Genomic DNA, 14,506 nt, shown 5'->3' with positions numbered 1-14,506 from the left:
TTGAATGTAGAGAATGTAGAATCTAACTTTCCAAGGATACATTAATTTCCTAGAGTTATTTTCCTCAAGGAAATTATTCCGAAAATATGAATACGGATTTAGTTTTGAAATTATCAGGTAATCGAGAGTAAATTGAATAAGTGTATTGCAGTATAACTGTTTGAAAGTTTATGATGAATTTCGTAAAAAACTTATGTGAATACGGATTCGCTCGAAAGCTTTACGTCAATGTTGTATAATGTAAAGACGGCCCGTTAGAGGCTTATGTAAGAAACAATTTCCATTTGCTGGCCGATCTGAATATAACTAAAACACAATTCATAGATGTTCAGAGAGGTATCACGCAACCCCCTGAACTCTGGCTGTTCTCAACCACTTCAGAAGCTGGCAAGTCGATTAACGTCACACGTAGGGAAGAGAAATAGAGCCTAAATTGCAGCACATCTAAGTTTCTCAGCGTTGAATCTGCCTGAACGGAGTGCTTCACAAGTGTGCGGACGTAAGGGGCAAAATACCTCATTTATTTCATTTCCTACGAATTATTTTCTTTCGTGAATCGGCTAACAGCCGCATTCATGTAGTTATTATTTCAAATTCATCACGTGCAGGGCTTTATGTTTCTGACTTCGCAAAACTGACTTTTCCAGATGGTCATCGATTCGGGTCACACACAAGCTGGATGTTTATTAGTTTCCTTCTTCTCCTCTTTCAAGTTTCAACGGTCTAACAGCCAATATCTATCCCTATCATGTCAATTTCGATTACAGCTGAATGAGAATGAATAATAGCAATGTATCGCTAGATAACGGAACAAGGGCTACATCTATACTGAACTTGAATATTTATTAACAGCAATTCATCAGTCTTACTCCTCTTTTTTCGGGACATCTCTTCCAAATGCCCATTTTTTATTATGTCACGCCTGGGGTGTTTCCTGAATATTTGGATACTATACATGCCGATTTGGAAAACACTTCTCCTCGCTATATAGACAGACTTCGATTCACGATGAAAATAATGTCGCGAATTGATTTAAGCAAGATAAAAATCTCTACACGTTTCTTAAAATTCATATATGTATATTCATTCTACTATTTCGCAAAAAGTTTTTGATTTTCAGTTTGATCGATTCGGTATACTAACTGACAAAGAAACTGCAACACCCAGAAGGAGCTGTTTGAATTTATTTTGGTAAAACATAGATAGTAGGTATAGCAAGGAGTAAATGAAAAAAAAACGAAGGGTTTACAATTTTTTTGATGAATTTGATGTTAATGATGTGTTTGGCCACCATAACGCCTACTGTCCGGTGTACATGACGCTCAACATCAAACTGAGGTTCACGTTTTTCTTCCGCCATCATGTGCACCCAAGGAAAATCGAAAATTCATCAGAAAAGAAGACCGGATGCCTTCCACATTTCAATGTTAACGTTCTCTGCACCACTGTAATTGTTGCCGGCGATGCTTAACCGTCAGAGGTAACACAAAATGGGGTCGATAATGCTGCAATTCAAAAGACCTTATCTGGTGGTAAACCGTTCGGATAAGTTACAAGATGGCATTGTTCTTCTAACCACTCATCAGCTAAAGTCCGAGTTGTCGTAGATCAGTCTCTAATGGCCATAAGTAGAACTTCATTTGAGCCCCTTCGACATCCGGTGCCTACTCTTCTTCGATTTTGGGCATTATCAAAACACGCTTGACAAGATCTCATAGCAGTAGTTGGATTGCTGTTCGTACGGTTCAAAATTGAAACAGCTTCTTCTGGGTGTAGCAGTTTCTTTGTCAGTTAGTATATTGTATATTTTCGTTAATTAGTGAGATTACTGAATAACACGGGAACCGGTTTAGCCCATCAATTAAATCAATGAAGTTAAACTAAAACTTTGAAAATTCATTCGCAAAATTTGTTAGTCGCTCCAGATTAGCCCTCTCAATTCTTCAAATACGTCAAACTTCTAACTGCAAATTATGAATATGCTCTCAGTGAACAAAAAACTTGAAAGAAATTCCAGGATATTCATTATCCGGCAATTATATCCTTGAAAGAATCACTCGACTCAAAGAAAATGCATGCATTTCCTCAGAAACGTGGAAACATGTTAGTTACCTTTGAATCTTCATGGAATGTAATATGCCAGTTATGCCCAAGTCCATAAATCTCATGAAAGCCATAAAGACAATATTAACTCTCTGTTTTCTTCTGCCTGCATTATACACTACTACTTAATGAGGTTATAAGAATGGTGTATGATATGCCATGCTGACTAATGAGATGGTCAATTACTTGTTATTGTTGCAGAATGAATTGTTTCATAAATCACTCCAATTAACAGTAAATTTAGCACCTTTTTTTCAAAAACGATATCTGATGAGGGGAAATAGGGATAAAATCCTAATATTTAAATTCATATAGATAGTATGATCCCTTTCCAACAACGCCTTGAGGGAGCAGGGTTACAAGTAGGCCTGTTCTGAATAATTCAGTCTAGATTACCCAAATTCTGAGTATTTTGTAGGAAAAGAAAACTATAAATGATTTTTTATCATAGGTACGTAGCAGACTTTGTATGTATGTAGCTTTCAAACATGAATTTATTACTTCTATATGCTTGTCCAGTTAGTCAAGGAAATTGTTTTGAAATAGTCATAAGTGTATCAGTTTTTAATCAAGTATTTGTTTCGATTTGAATTACGGATATTCCTAAAAAAAAAGGGTTACAATTCACCAACCATGAATTAATTATGGATCAATAAAAGTATGGCAACTTCATACATTCGAAACGCTGAATAAAATGAAATATATGTGACAGTTTCCTTTGCCTTTTGTTCTAGTTCATCCGCTTTTGCGGATTTTGGTTGGACAGCTCGTGTGGCTGCAGTTATACAACAAATACGCGAATTTTGCTGCAGATATTTTCTGCTCGAAGTGAAATATTTGACACATAGTTAGCGTAAGCTAAATATATTAGGAGTTTTTTTTTCCATCCAAACTAACGAGAGAGATGAGGTCGGCTGAATTAAATTAAACGCATCATCATTCAGCGATAATATCGAACAACATTCAGAACATATTCGTTAAGCCTACGTTATACAGGGTGGCCATTTGAAAACGAAACAGACGAGATTACAGACGAAATAAAGTTTTTCGATAGAAATGCTCGGACAGGTCGATTTCTGTTTCGAGGGGGACAACTTAAGATTTAGGTTACGGACGCATAGCGCTTCAACCCTTGCTGCTACAACCCCCACCCCCAATTTTTGAATAGGGAAGATGGGGTGAGTGATACCTCCATTTAAAGGTATTTTTATACTGATTTCAGCACAGTAATTGTTTTTTCATTTTATGCATTAGTTCTCGAAATATTCATGCGTTAGTTAGTTAGGAAGGAAGCCACAGTCATGGTTGTTTTGAAGCTCAAAATGTCGATTTTTCACAAAACACTACAAGTGCCATGAAAACACTACTTCATTTTCAAATACTTAGTTAAGAATATTTTGAGAACTAATGCATAAAATGAAAAAACAATTACTGTGCTGAAATCAGTATAAAAATACCTTCAAATTGAGGTATCACTCACCCCATCTTCCCTATTCAAAATTTGGGGGTGAGGGTTGTAGTAGCAAGGGTTGAAGCGCTATGCGTCCGTAACCTATATCTTAAGTTGTCCCCCTCGAAACAGAAATCGACCTGTCCGAGCATTTCTATCGAAAAACTTTATTTCGTCTGTAATCTCGTCTGTGTCGTTTTCAAATGGCCACCCTGTATATAAAGAGTACATATTTAAATCCAAATTTCTATGAAATGTTTTCTCAAGAATCCGAATGTTTTCGAGATAAATTTAATTGACATATGCAAAAACCTCCTGAGTCATACATAAAATACAAAATGAACGTTCTGGCTTTTGTATTGAGTAGCTTGAAAAGTGCCGAAAATGAGTCTCGATTCATCTGGATTTTCAGTCCTCCACTTCCATGAATTCAACTATATTCAACTTATAAACGAAATGAATTTTATATCTCGTTAATTTTCTAACGTAGGTTCAGTGTTAATTTTAGGCAGAATAATGTTTAATAACTCAATGTTATGCCCTAGAACGGAACATCCTTTCTGTTATATACATATATATTGAGAGTTTGCAGAGTATACACCCACTCTATACAAACTGGAAGCAATACAGTGAAGGCGAATGTCAGGAAATCATCTGGAAAATATACAAGAAAGACTAATCTGTTAATGCTTCGTCCAGTGCTGAATTTCAGAGGCATAAGCCCCTTTCTGAGTGCAGTACAAATGCAGCTTTCTACGAAGTCGTTTCGTTCGTATTCGTAATTCCTATATTTTATTATCGGTCACGTTCTAGTCTCAGAAACTCCGTGTATATAGAATTATTTTTAACTAATTCAAACGCAAACACGCAGTTGAATTCAGATGGTTGCGCTAATCACAATTATTTCACGAGGATGACACAAGAAATGAAAGGTTAATGAAAAACAAACTTTAATTCACCCTACAGAATTAAACAAAACAAACTTGAAAGTTAGGGAAAGGGTTCCCTCTTCCAGCTCTGCGAACGTGTTAGTGAAAAATAATATACCTGTTAATAGACTCAATCATCAGAAAAACCCTTCAATGGAAGGAGATACTCGACAGGTAATTCATTATCCAATACCATCAAGATTATATATTTTCAACTGATGATTCTGTCATCTCATCTGTAGAAGGCAATTGAACCAAAATAAAGAGAACATTCAGTCTTTTCTCCCATAAATATATATATTCGGATATATAAAAGAAAATATTTCCCGAAAATAAAGAAAAACTTTAGGAGCAATGAGAATAAATAAAATATTCATTGCGATATAATTCAATAACCAGTAGATAATCCTTTTAGAAGTTCTGAAATAATTGTTCTTTAAACGTATATGTTCGTTTGTCAAAGACACGTGATCTCGAACAGAAACAAGCAGGACATCGCTGTTGATCTTGGAGACACATACTGAAACTGAGAATTCACCAAGTCCCTTTTACCAAACCCAAAAGAAAGAGTTCTATCTAGCTTGAACAGAAAAGTAAAAGATCTTCCTGAATTTATTCCACTCACGTGGGTAATCACCTGAATTTGTTATCAACACTATTATCTGGAATAAGATCTGAAGAACTGAACAAAACTTTCTCGTACTTTTCTGATATATAAACTATAAGATGAGGAGAGAAATCATTCAGTGAGTTGAGATTTGGACCAACAATATAATGAATTTGTGAAATAATCTTCCCTCACATCTAATACACGATATCAAAAATTTTATAGAGGAGATTTAATAGTAGTTTTAGACGTTTTAGTTGGTTAGGTTGGAATTTTTGGAGTAGTATGCTTTGCATTCCGTGAAAGCAAGGTTTTGAATAAAATTAAAATGAAGGGTGTTTTTTTTAGAGCTATAGAACTTCAAATTGCAATAAAACAACGAAGGATACTTCGATTCACATGAATTTTATTTATCCGCAAGATAAACTTGTGGCATTACATTTTAAATATGATTTCTGGCATATGACCGCCACGGCTGGCTCGGATGTAGTCCAATCTGGACGTCCAATTTTCGATGACTTTTTCCAACATTTGTGGTCGTATATCGGCAATAACACGGCGAATGTTGTCTCCCAAATGGTCAAAGGTTTGTGGCTTATCCGCATAGACCAATGACTTTACATAGCCCCACAGAAAGTAATCTAGCGATGTTAAATCACAAGATCTTGGAGGCCAATTCACAGATCCAAAACGTGAAATTAGGCGGTCACCAAACGTGTCTTTCAATAAATCGATTGTGGCACGAGCTGTGTGACATGTTGCGCCGTCTTGTTGGAACCACAGCTCCTGGACATCATGGTTGTTCAATTCAGGAATGAAAAAGTTAGTAATCATGGCTCTATACCGATCACCATTGACTGTAACGTTCTGGCCATCATAGTTTTTGAAGAAGTACGGACCAATGATTCCAAGAGTCCATAAAGCGCACCAAACAGTCAATTTTTCTGGATGTAATGTTTCGACATACACTTGAGGATTAGTTTCACTCCAAATGCGGCAGTTTTGTTTGTTGACGTAGCCATTCAACCAGAAGTGCGCTTCATCGCTAAAATGGACGTAGTGCGCAATACGTATTACGCACAGAACCATTATTTTCGAAATAAAATTGCACTATTTGCAAGCGTTGTTCAGGCGTGAGTCTATTCATGATGAATTGCCAAACCAAACTGAGAATAAATCACTTGTCAGCTGTTAAATCGATCGCTATCTTGAACAGTAATGCCAACTTAAAGTTATAGACCACGAAAAAAAACACCCAATATATAACAGATCATTTAACCAACCTGGTGATAAATTGATTTCACATAGATACTGAATACTACAGGGATCGGTTCTAGGGCCTATTCTATTTCTTGTATGTAGTTTTTGTTCAATGTCTACCAGTCTTTATCTGATTTATTCTAGTAATTGTGAGTATTTAACTATTGTATGTTTCATCACTATCAACTGTTTTGAAATTAATTCAAATTTGTGTTTGAAGCGATTCATTATGTTCAGGCAATCACAAATCATAAACTCTCATCGAAAACAAAAGTGATTATGTACTTATATTGAATGTTTTGGTTTCAGGATAAATCCAATATCTTCACTGTTCAGGTTTCGAATATAAAATCTGTATAATAGTCGTTTTATAACTATGAAGTAATTCACATTGAAGTGTTTCAGTGCGAGAGAGAAAAAGTCAATCTCTATTCAGGCAGCAGACTGTCATCAAGAATGGTGTAATGCTAGTTTCGTTTTGTTTCACATCGATAAAAGAAAAAGTTCGAATAATGCGAAGGGGCCCAGACAGCTATTCGAAGGTGATTTCATTCAATTTCCTGGGCAATTTGCCATTTCATTCGACTCTGAAAAGTTCCCTTCTCATCGGTTTCCGAACTAGGCGTTTGTTGTGTCTAATAAAACAGCAGTGAGAGCTGCCTAAGTAGTAAATGTGTTAGTTTAATCATCTTGTAGGTATTATTTCTTCTGTTGTTCAAGAAGTCAGTTCGCGTAGCCGCTCAGCACCCTTATCACGACTCTACGCTAGCACTTCCGGTCTGTGTTCAACACAGGATTATTTCAGTTCATCCAAGCAAACTTTCTATCATTTGAAAACGTGAATCAATCAACTTGTTCCCAATTATTTTTTTTCCTTCTGCTACCAGTTGTCTCAGATTTCTTCTAGACGGATTTGTCGAAATCTTTCAGAAGTCGATGATTCAATCGACAACTTGTCGCTTTGCGATCAATAATTGTGAATTTCAATTTATATCTTTCAATATCGATATTCCGGCATGTGACTATTTATTAGATCTTGAAGCTTGGTTTATTTTAATAGTGCAGGGGAGAGTAAAGTGGATAGCAAGTGTGAAATAGCAAACTCGAGTATTCTACCCCCACTTTCACAATCTTACTCTACTCTACAGGTTTGTTTGTTCATAATATTAGGCCAATTGAAGTGCTATTATTAAATCCATATGATTTTTAGTTATTACCAGCATTAGTTTGTGAGATATTGCGTTGTGAGTGTAGCTACTTTTGTTATTTGAAAACAGATGGACAAAAAAAATTTCATGTGCTTATTCAATATATATTTTTGAAAGGAAAAGATACAGTTGAAGCAAAATCTTGGCTTTATGAAGAGTTTCTGGGATCTGCACCAGTAAAATCAACCATCATTGATTGGTATGCTTAGTTCAAACGTGGTGAAATGAGCAGCGAAGACGGCGAACGCAGTGAACGCCCAAAAGAGGCAGTCACCGACGAAAAAACCAGAAAAGTTCACAAAATAATTTTGAATGACCGTAAAGTGGAGTTGATCGAGATAGCAGACATTGTGAAGATATCATCTGAACGTGTATATCGTATTTGTACATGAGAAAGCTGTGTGCAAGATAGGTACCGCCCGAGCTCACAATCGATCAAAAGCAACAACGTGTTAATGATTCTGAGCAGTTTTTGAAGCTGTTTAAGTGCAAGGAACCTGAATTGTTGCGTCGATATGTGACAATGGATGAAACATGGCTCCATCAATTCACTCCGGAGTCCAATCGACAGTCAGCTGAGTGGACTGCACACGATGAACCGAATCCAAAGCGAGGAAAAACACAACAGTCAGCTGGCAAGGTTATGGCATCAGTCTTCTTGGATGCGTAAGGTACAATATTCATTGATTACCTCCAAAAGGAGCAGACCATCATGCAGCGATTATTATATAGCGTTATTGGATCGTTTAAAGGATGAAATCGTTGAGAAACAGCCCCATTTGAAGAGAAAAAAGGTGCTGTTTGATCAAGACCATGCGCCGTGTCACAAATCAATGAAAACAATGGCAAAATTGCATTAATTGAGCTTCGAATGTCTTCTGCATCCACCGTTTTCGCCTCTATCTAACCAATAGCAATTCTAGCAATCCCGTAGCTTCGCTCAGCTATGCTTGCTTGCTTAAATTGCTATTGGTTAGAAAAAGTCGTCGAAAAGTGGCGATCGACAGAAACTGTCCGAAAACAACGTATATCCAAAGTCACTTGGGGGAAGCCAGAATATTTCGATTATTAATAAGACTTGTCCAAGTTTTCAGCAATTCATTTTAGGCGGGAATTCATTGTCTTACCAGTCATTTTGAATAACATCCAGGATGCTAGTTGATTGTCTATCTAAATAGTATGAGTCGATTTGGTCACTTTTGTTATCAATAATTGTTTTTCAATTTTTCCTTGAATGATGAGATCTTTACCTTTATTGCTTCTTGATTGAAAAATGATAGCATATATCGTTCTATTCGGTCTCTTCGAACATTTTTTCCAATAAAACCGCTGTTCAATGTCTGCAGCAAGGAAGATGGAAATCACATATCCGATAGGGAGATTAGAGCAATCCCATCGTAGACAGTATAAACGAATAGAACGGAAACGGAGAGAAAATTTGATGGAAGAAATAGATTTCGAAATGCATTTCAATTACACCGTGTTAATAATTGATATCCGGATTTAATTAATGTGGAATGTTGAATTTAAACTGAAAGTTTCTGGTCGAAGATCTTGGTTCTAGCGACGAACGTTGGAATTCCGCTTCTCATTCGAGAAATGAATCTGAAGGAAGTAGCTGAATCTTTAACTTCAATGAAATGCTCCCGCATTCTTCAGCTGATGTATTTCGAGGCACATAAATATCTCGATTCGAGACAGGCCACTGCCGAATACAAGACAGACTCAAAATATAGTGGAAATTTTTGTAAGTGCTCGCCAGATTTAACTCAATAAAAGGATAATTAAAAATAAACCGAGACTTTGGGGAGGTAGGGGATAAATGTAATAATTCTCTAGATTTAATCGAGGGAAATTTTCAACTCCGGTGTCTTGGGTTTCATTCACCTTATTTTACCCGGAGAGGGTTGGAGTTTGAACATTTGATAAATTTGCTTTCCACTCAGTTAAGATAAGGAACTGTATCTCAACTCTTCGGCCCTTTTTTTACGGTTTTAATCTCGACGTTGGCCTGATCCAGGGAGGAATTATTGCAGACTTCAAATTGATCTTTGATTTCAATGAAATATGCCATCATTTTTTTACTTCATTCATTTGAAAGAATGATCACCTTATAACGGGTGTTTTTTTTTCGAAGTATATAACTTTAAGTGGGCATTACTGTTCAAGATGGCGACCGATTTAACAGCTGTCAAGTGATTTATTCTCAGTTTGGATTGGCAATTCATCATGAATAGACTCACGCCTGAACAACGCTTGCAAATAGTGCAATTTTATTTCGAAAACAATGGTTCTGTGCGGAATACGTATCGCGCACTACGTCCATTTTATTTTGTTTAGCGATGAAGCGCACTTCTGGTTGAATAGCTACGTCAACAAACAAAACAGCCGCATTTGGAGTAAAGCTAATCCTCAAGTGTATGTCGAAACACCGTTATATCCAGAAAAACTGACTGTTTGGTGCGCTTTATGGGCTGGTGGAATCATTGGTCCGTACTTCTTCAAAAACGATGATGGCCAGAACGTTACAGTCAATGGTGATCGGTATAGAGCCATGATTACTAACTTTTTCATTCCTGAATTGAACAACCATGATGTCGAGGAGCTGTGGTTCCCACAAGACGCCGCAACATGTCACACAGCTCGTGCCACAATCGATTTATTGAAAGACACGTTTGGTGACCGCCTAATTTCATGTTTTGGACCTGTGAATTGGCCTCCAAGATCTTGTGATACAATACCGCTTGACTACTTTCTGTGGGGCTAGGTAAAGTCATTGTCTATGCGGATAAGCCACAAACCCTTGACCATTTGGAAGACAACATTCGCCGTGTTATTGCCGATATAAGGCCACAAATGTTGGAAAAAGTAATCGAAAATTGGACGTCCAGATTGGACTACATCCGAGCCAGCCGTGGCGGTCATATGCCAGAAATCATATTAAAAATGTAATGCCACAAGATTATATTGCGGATGAATAAAATTCATGTCAATTGAATAATCCTTCGTTGTTTTATTGCAATTTAAAGTTCTATAGCTCTAAAAAAAACACCCTTCACTACGATTTCATTAAATATTATAGAGCACTTTTTTCATCCTACTCATTTCCAGAAGAAAAATCCTTTATTATTCGTTTAGTAAAATCTTACAATTCCTACAGTATCGATCAGCATGACCATAATGTTCTTCATCCAAATTAACCAATGAACAACATCAGCAAGAGATGAGTGCCCTTATAAACGGTCACTTTCTCCCAGAAGTTAGGTCCCAAACGATGAGCTAGTGGGAACTCTCCAACGTACACATCAAATAATGTTTGAAGGATCAGTATTCAACCTATTAAAAATGCATCGTTTAGTACCAATATTTGCTGTTGCCCTCAAGGGTGCTACATGTAAGCAGAGTGATTGCTTTAATCATCTTATGGCTTGGCTTGCCATTTACTAATTAGAGTGATGTATATACTGTATAGGCCGTGGTTAGAATCCGGTATTTCAAACGAATGTGCAAGCGATTGATGTCTATATTTGATGCTGCATACCCACAGATTGACAAACTTTCGATTACACTGATCAGCGATCTGTCTATTAAATTAGAAACGCGTTTTCTGCTGTTTGTGTAAGCCACAATGAAGAGTCATTGAACAGGTGCTGCACTACATTGTTTCAAGCCTGCTTTACAATAGTAGGCTCAGCCCTCATTTGATGAGTTATTGTCTTGAATTTGATAGGGAAATGATGAACCCTGTATATCTGGGAAAAAAATGCTAACCGCTCAATAATTTCATGGAAAATGTTATTTTTGACCGGTTATGAAATGTCGATCGTTTTTTCCGTCATAGAAAAAAGTATGTTTTGGGTTTTGGCATTCAAGAAGTGAAAACAGAATCCAATTGATTGGATGGATATCTGCTCAATACCGATGTTGGAAATTTCGATGATGGCCTGTAAATTTTCAGAAATTTATTCATAACGAAAATAGAGCGTAATTGAATACTAATATGCACGACGTATGGTTAATATTCTACAACCGAATCATACAATTTTACAATAGTTTCATTGAATGAATTCACGAACAATGAATCCATAACGTTGTCGATTAAGTTGATCGTTATTCATCCAATAATATCGGTTGGGAATGGCGAATGGCTCGCTGATGCACACCATATACTTCCACAAAAATAGGGTTAGTGGCAGGAAGTCGACATAAAACGAATGCTGTTAGGTTGGCATTATGCAAGCTCATGTCTTCTGGTTATATCGTAGGTCAACACTGGTGACGTGAATCAATGTAATCTCGAGTTGTATCATCCAAAGATTGCACAAACTACGTAGCGTCTGTTTGTATTGAAAAAACTTTAAGTGAATCATAAAATAAACTCCTCGAAGTCACCACAGCTTTTCTGATCTTTATGTCTGTTTGAATACGACCTCTAGGGACGATTGAAAAGGATTAGATTGCAATTTCTTCTATTCATTTTACTTCAAAAATAATTATTTGTATTTATGTAGTCCTACCCGAGTTTTCTTAGGCAATCAAATAAATTCAACAGAACTGGAAAATTCTGGAGTTTCTAGCCATAATCTAGACGGTTTTTAAACTGACGTTTCGCTCACTACTGCGATGAGCATCTTCAGAGGTTTCTAGGTCGTAGATTGTAACTCGAAGCTGCAGTTCTCCAATATCTGCTCCACTTCTGACAAGTTGAGTTCTGTACGATGGTAACTAGGTATTTCTTTTTTTCTGTTGATATCATTCAAGTAGTTGAAAATTTCAATATCCGAGAGAATTTCTTTCTTCGATACTCGAACTCTCTGGGATACAGAAATACGAAATAAGAGACTAGCACCTAGTATTGAAAACGTGGAGAATCTGTAATTTATAGGGTGTGAGAAATAAGTCCTCATTTTATTCAGTACACTTATTAAACCGATCAATAAGTACGAAGCAATCTCAGAATATTTGTAATCAAACTTCCGCAATAGATTCATTGATTGATATTCAGTCCATAAAACTTCTCTCAAAAGTTGCAGTTCACCGTTTGAATTATTTATCATATGATGGAAAATATGAATGATTTTTCGGACTGAAATTAATCATTAGGGTGGAAATCTCGAAGAAAGCTTTCACCTACCCTAGAGAATTCGAATAGACAATTTATCATATACGGAGTAGAAAATTCACGTAGACAATGCGATATATTTGAAAAACTCATACGTATCTGGGGCCTGAAGCTTATGAAATACTTTTGGAGGAGTTCAATCAGGAGATAGCAGCAAGACGTTCACAGATAAATCGTTATTCCATTCTTTGAAGTCGATGACAACCCTTTCCCATCATAAACAGAGATAAACAGACCTATCTGGGGTTATAATGCCTTTTCATCTGAATGCTAGCTATTGAATTTAGTTGGTCTATCAATAATAATCCAACCAATAATCAAACTCTAATAGACATGGCAAACTGAACCAGATTCAAATATGTAAATAGAAAACTGCTTCAGATTCAGACCGTTATGTTTTATGGAATAAACTGACAAAGAAACTGCAATACCCAGAAGGAGCGGTTCAAATTTTATTTAAATTTTTCACATAAATAGCATAGCAAGGAGTAAATGATTGAAATTTGGATTATCCACTCCCCAACACATCAGGATGTTGATGCAATAAGATGGTCTATTTCTTCTTGAGGGATACTATCCCAAGCTAATAAACCTTCACGATTTTTTTTCCAAATTCAATCATTTACTACTTCAATACTATGTTTTACCAAAAGAATGTAAAATTTAAACAGTTCCTTCTGGGTTGCAGTTTCTTTGTTAGTTGGTATATCTCCATAATGAGATGCAATCTGAAACGGAATCTTTAAAAAATTTTATTCATGGTTTCATCCAAATGTTCCTCAAAATCTGTTTCTCCCTATTACAAAATAGAGAAGTGCAGAGAGCCAATAACCTTCCGATGGTCCTAGGGACGTCGAATTTCACTTTTTTTTCTTTAATAGTAGGTATCAGGAGAGTCCGAAACGTTATGATGAAACACTGGGTAAAATCTACGAAGAATATGTCCTTAATTCACGCGACTTTGCAGTTGCTGCGCCATATTGGCAACTTTTTTGTCGGCTCTCTCTTATTCTTTGTGGAAGTGCCACATGTTATCTATTACAGCTTATTTCTCGACCTCCACAAAGCACACATCCAGATGTGGACAAGCTGGCACTGCAATGGCCGAAAGCGTTTCCAACGATATTGTAGAGGGTGTAAGTACACATCGTAATGATATAAGATTCAACTCGTAAGAAGAAACATCAATTTGTCGAACTGATAATGAAAAAATGATAAGAGCACGGACGTGAATTCTACAGCCTTCTTTCCAAAAAACATTCTCATTAACCTTTAGAATGTTATTGTTGAATACAATAAAAATCAAGACTGATTCTGTCTTCATTGATCTCGATTAGAATTTCCAAATCAATTGTTCTGAAAGATATTCTACAATGTGTCCAAAATTCGCTGAAAGCATCTCTAGAACTATAAGACTCAGAAGGCAGATCATAGATATCTGATTCGTTTTCGAGTTACAGGGCGTTTCTGAAAAATGACTATATTTGAGCCAAACGTAGATTATTATGCGCATCATGTGTTAGATTTATTATTGTTTGAGAGATGTAATTTGAATTATTCTATCCATTCCTTTACTTTCTGTATATCTTTGATAATTGGATGCCATTGCTTTGTTTTGGAAAGCAGTATTGGTTTCGTGTGTACAGTTGAAGGTAAAATAATTGGTCAGTTTTCCGACAACCAGATGAATTACTCGTATTATGCGATTACAGTGTGAAAATATTTTATTCAAAAAGTACAATAACAACTTCATATTTTGACTGAAAAGATAATCGAAAAGAAAAAAATAACATATTTAATTTTGAGGAGAATATAAAATATGAGTTT

At 36.2% G+C, this 14,506-nt stretch overlaps 1 protein-coding gene across 3 annotated transcripts in view; it reads right to left on the bottom strand.

The window, feature by feature from the left end:
- The window catches only part of LOC123686065 (protein amalgam-like), an 84,610-nt gene that overhangs the window by 53,693 nt on the left and 16,411 nt on the right, over positions 1-14,506 (bottom strand). The window lies entirely within an intron of this gene.

This window comes from Harmonia axyridis, chromosome X, assembly GCF_914767665.1.
Source record: "Harmonia axyridis chromosome X, icHarAxyr1.1, whole genome shotgun sequence".
In the NCBI taxonomy this organism is placed as follows: Eukaryota; Metazoa; Arthropoda; class Insecta; order Coleoptera; family Coccinellidae; genus Harmonia; species Harmonia axyridis.
This window is presented reverse-complemented; position numbering and strand designations above follow the sequence as displayed.